The sequence below is a fragment of the Podarcis muralis genome, chromosome 4 (assembly GCF_964188315.1).
Source record: "Podarcis muralis chromosome 4, rPodMur119.hap1.1, whole genome shotgun sequence".
Lineage (NCBI taxonomy): Eukaryota > Metazoa > Chordata > Lepidosauria > Squamata > Lacertidae > Podarcis > Podarcis muralis.
The window spans coordinates 92,623,792-92,629,290 of NC_135658.1; the positions used below are offsets into that span (position 1 = coordinate 92,623,792).

General features: G+C 40.5%; 1 long non-coding RNA gene across 1 annotated transcript; it reads left to right on the forward strand.

The window, feature by feature from the left end:
• Positions 1–1,086: 1,086 nt before the first annotated feature.
• On the forward strand, positions 1,087–4,595 carry LOC114596558 (uncharacterized). The gene is made up of 3 exons (XR_003706548.2): positions 1,087–1,377; positions 3,565–3,605; positions 4,293–4,595. It is a non-coding gene; the product is annotated as an uncharacterized LOC114596558 (long non-coding RNA).
• The last annotated feature ends 904 nt before the right edge of the window (positions 4,596–5,499 follow it).

The window sequence follows — 5,499 nt, forward strand, 5'->3', positions numbered from 1 at the left end:
TGAAACAAAATTTATCTCCAGCTGAATAGCTTAAACTGAGTCTGGCAAGTGAGGGAAAAGACAGGGTGAAATCCTGATCCATTAAAGAAGTGGCACGCTATTTCTCCTGCAGATGCCAATGAAACATTCTTGCCTGGAAAGTGTTTGATCTTTATGCCAGAAAGATGAAAACATAAGCATTAAATAGATTTGATGTCAAGGTTAATTCTGCACATAGGCCTATTCAGCCATCGTGGAGATTGTGTTTCTATTATGTTTCTATTATTCTATAAAATACTTCTTAGACAAGGAGTGTGTCAAATAGAATAAGATGTTTTTAAACAAGCAACACCATGAAACAAGGTTCTCTCCCCTCCCCTCAAAAAAAAAAGGGGGGTAATCTGGAATAATGAAATATTTTAGTGGCTATGAAATATGTAATCTAAGTGTGCCATCTGCTGGTAGAAATATATTTCAACTGTGCTATATTATTTACTATCAAATATGGAAAAATCTTGCAACGAGGTACTTATTTTGTGCATCTCTGGGGAACAAAGCTGCTTTTAACTGAAGATAAGTCTGTGGTTCCATTCTTCCGCTTTTTAAAGGCTACAATCCAAAATATACTTGCCAATTTATACATGCCTGAATGTCTGCAACTTGGTGAATATTTGACAATCCAAGCTGAATTTGGTGGGTATCACCACTCACTAGTATAAGTCCCCGCAAGTTGGCTGCTCTGACCTAGCCGCCTGACTTGTCCCAGGAAAGGGAGAGTGTCAAGGGACCACCAATTACTACTATAGCGGTGAAGATGTGGGAACAGCTTATGGTACTTCCAAAATACAAGGTCAAATTGGAAATGGCCCAGCCAGTGACTATAATGTGTGTTTCTAAAGTGTGGTGAAAATACAGTAATTCATGGGGAAAGGACATGTTCAGGATTCTAAGAATGCAAGTTGAGCCAGTAAATATTCCTTGACATTCTTGGGACGAATAATCATTTCATCACCCTGACATCCAAGCTATTGGTCAGACTGTGGGTGTGGGGGGAAAGGGAGGAGTTAAAGGGTCCATTGTTAAAATTTTCAGACCAAAGATCAGGGCAATAAAAACACACCATTCTGCCGAAGTTAATGGCCCATTAACAACAGCTGGCGGACCCAACACACTGAAATGATTCCTGGTGCTGGCGTTCCACCAGCATTACTGCCTCAGAAGAAAATAGATCTGACCTTGTTGAAGTGGCCTTCTTCCTGTGTGGGGACCGTGGCAACTGGCCTCATTGCCCCTGCCCCATATAAAGTGGCATGAAGCTTTGACAGAAGGAAAGATTGAAAAGCTGGAATTTTTCACAATAGCTCCTTGCTGAAGCAGTAGGAGGAAACAGCTCATCTGGTAACTAAGCATGGCTATTTATTTATTTTTACTATTTGGGGGCATTTTAAAGAATGGTTACGATTTCTTAGGAAATTTTTAAAAAGATCAGTCAATTTCCATTGAAGGATCTATGGGAGCGTTAGTGGCCTGTTGTTGTTGTTGTTGTTTGTTGTTTTGATACCATCGATATTATTATTATTATTATTATTATTATTATTATTATTATTATTATTACAACCAAACCCCTCAGCTTGCCATCTCAGTGACTCTTTGCCATTTCGACAGCAAATGCACACAGCAGTGAAATCAGCCCCCACTAATGTGTTGATATCAAATTGATTTGGGGCTAACTTTTAGCTGTGCTGCTCAGCTGCAGGAAAGGACATTTGTGCTGGGCTTGTGTGTGTGTGTGTGTGTGTGTGTGTGTGTGTGTTTAAAAAAGCAATGTGACATCTGCCTATACTGATAGCACACACTGACATGTTCATCGCCTATTTCAATTCACCTGACGACAATTAAGTGACATTAAAGAACAAGCCCTCCTCAGATTCTAATTTTTCCTGACGCTGTGTTCAATATTGTAATAGATGGTGCCAATAGAAGTTTGTCTCACACAGCTTCTTCCCTTTTCTTTCTATAATCTTCTTTAATAATTGCTGCTGGAGCCATTCTCCTCCTTGAATGAAGGACAGGACAGAAAACAACACAGAAAAGTGAGAAGCATAATCTTTCTGGCTATCATTGCAGTAGGTGCAAGACTCAGAGCTACTTAAGATGGTGGTACTGAAATATATAGCCAAATCCTTGCCTGTTCAGTGTTTCTTCCTGGTGTCAGGAGAAGGCTGTGTCAAGGAGAGGTGTCCCAAACCTCTTCAAGATTAATCTGAACACTTCAGCCGGTGTCGCTTGTGTCCATCCTGTTAATTTTCAATCCCATTTTGTAGCTAGTGAAGCTACTCTGAATATTGACAGTTGCCTCCGGGGGACTAGCGGTATGCTCTCTTAGCAAGAAAGCAAGCGCAGCAGGGTTTCTGAAATATTTGCCAGTGCCACTGTAAAAATGCAGAAGGCAGTGACCTGTATAACTACATATGAGGCAGTTATCCAAGGTTTCTGTATGAGGGAATTCATTTTTCTCTCTCTCCAACCCCCACCCTTCCCCCAAAGAAAGGTTGTTTGCAATTCAAATGTCGAAGACGCCATAGCAGAAGAGTCCTGGCCACAGAGCATTTAAACTTTTTGTTGTTGTTGTTTAGTCGTTTAGTCGTGTCCGACTCTTCGTGACCCCATGGACCAGAGCACGCCAGGCACCTCTGTCCTCCACTACTTCCCGCAGTTTGGTCAAACTCATGCTGGTAACCTCGAAAACACTATCCAACCGTCTCGTCCTCTGTCACCCCCTTCTCCTTGTGCCCTCCATCTTTCCCAGCATCAGTGTCTTCTCCAGGGAGTCTTCTCTTCTCATGAGGTGGCCAAAGTATTGGAGCCTCAGCTTCACGATCTGTCCTTCCAGTGAGCACTCAGGGCTGATTTCCTTAAGAATGGATGCGTTTGATCTTCTTGCAGTCCATGGGACTCTCAAGAGTCTTCTCCAGCACCATTCAATTCAAAAGCATCAATTCTTCGGCGATCAGCCTTCTTTAAACTACAGCATTTAAACTACTCTGCACTTATTTCTCCCCAATGAAATTAATGTTATTTTTCATTTATGTACAGAGGTTGGTAACAGCAACAAAACGATTCTGCTTTTACACTTGTAGCAGTCACACCAAACTGCTATGCTTTAGCAGGCATGAAAATACCTGGGTTCATATGACCCCCTGCTTAAAAGTGTTAATTAATTTTGCTGCTAGGTGTGGTTCTGACTCAAGAGAGGCCACCATAGTAAGAGGGGAATTGTGTTGTCAAAAGCATCTCTCTCTCCATCTCTCTCCCTGGATGTGCCTTTAGAACAACAATGGGGAACCTATCACCTTTCAGAGGTTGGATAACAACTCTCATCATCCTCAATGGTCATTGATGGTGGTCCAGCAACATGGCTACGTGTTCCCCATTTTTTATTTACAAAGTTCATGAAGCTTTCTAAACGACGCCCCCTCCATCTGCATCCAAAGGTTACCAGAGCCACATTGTATGAAGTTTAGTTTATGAAATTAGTTTATTTAAAAAAAAAAAAAAAATCAACCCTATCTTTTCTCTCACCAGGACACCCAAGTGGAATCAAGAGAAACATCAATTGGTTAAAAGTGAGGGCAAAAACTAAGCATTTAATGGGATTTTTTTATACAGTGGTACCTCGGTTCTCGAACGTAGTCCATTCCAGAAGACAGTTCGGCTTCCGAAATGTTCTGAAACCGAGGCACGGCTTCCCATTAGTTGCAAGAGTTTCTTGCACTCAGCGGTAGCCACATAACACGTTCGAGTTTCGAAAAACGTTCGAAAATGGAAGCATTTACTTCCGGTTTTTCAGCGTTTGAAAACCAAAATGTTCGACCACGGAGGCGTTCAGGAATCAAGGTACCACTGTATATGCATTTAGGGTATATATTGCTTAGATGAAGAACTGCATTGTAAAATGCAAAAACAGTGCAAATATCAAAGGATGGCTGTTTCATTTTGCATATTGTTTCAGAAAGTGAAGATTTGATAGGTCCCACTTAAGTGAATATTTAAGAATGCATATTAAAAACACCAGGGATCCCTGTTAAGATCTTCCAAATTCTGAGCAGAAAAGCATATGAATTCCTATGTCAAAGAAAAGCATACTTTCTCAAAGACAATAAAACTGTCTAATATGCAGAAAATGTAATGTTTGTATGCACCAAAGTTAAGACTTGTGTAAAAGTTTGCATTTGCATAATAGAGAAATTTACATTACGCAAGAGGTTGCAGTCTAGATGAAAGCAGAAGACTGATGTTTTTCCATTTCACAGGGTTAGGCTACCTGATGACTCATAGACAGAAACCTGAGCTGCAGCACTCTCACAGCTGCAGAGGAAATTGAAGAAGTCAGTGAAGGCTAGCTGTAACAGGTGCAACTGCAGCTAAGCTCCACAGTGATGCAAAAACCTAGGATCTCTCTCTGGGACCAGAGAGAGGAAAGTTTACTAAACTGTATAAAGGACTGAACCATATTGGCTGGTACCTGAGAGCAACTTGTTACTTTATTATTTTGTAACTTTTATCTTACTGTAACTAATATTTAAGATTATTCTGCAGTAAAGTTTTGAAACTCATTCTTGTGGTGGAGAGATTCATTTCTACTCTTAACAAGGTCCAAATCAGGGATTCTACTGAACAACTCTAACAAGAAGTATGTATTTACAATATTTTGATAGCTATGTCTATGATTGTTACAAAAATAGTGTCTTTTACGTTTAAAGTTGGTGTTTTTGTCCATTATTATTATTATTATTATTATTATTATTATTATTATTATTATTCCCTGCCCATCTGACTGGGTTGCCTCAGCCACAGTGGGCAAATTCCAACACATATAAAAACGTAATAAAACATCGAACATTAAAAAGTTCCCAATACAGGGCTGCCTTCAGATGTCTTCTAAAAGTTGTGTGGTTCTTTATCTCCTTGACATCTGATGGGAGGGCATTCCACAAGCCACTGTTGAGAAGGCCCTTAAAAGTTGCATTCCACTTTCTGCCACAATTCTTCTTATTGACTGTAACCCCTGTTAAGAAACAGGTTCAGGAAACATAAGGTACCCAGTATGCTTTGCCTTCTTTTCAGTAAAAGGGAATTTCTTCAGCAATGCATTCAGTAGTTGCTAGTGAAGCCGTTTGCTTTTGATAGCAGCAAACCTGTATGAACTGGAGACTACATTCATTCAATACTACATGTGCACTGTCCAACTACATGTGCACACGGTTCTGCAGGTTGTACACTCCTTGAATGTAAGGCGTGAACATCCCTGTGAACACTTTGCAACAAGACTTCGTGAGAACCAAGAATGAGACAGGTCTCCAGATCCTATGTAGGCACTCAGTCTGAGCTAGGCCAGTATAAATGCAACAGGTGCTAGGTCCTGTTTCTGCCCAGCCAATGTTATGCCTGATTTATCTTTCCAGAAATGGAGAGTCAGAAAGTGAAAACTGTGATGGAGAGTTTACGTAATGGGAATCA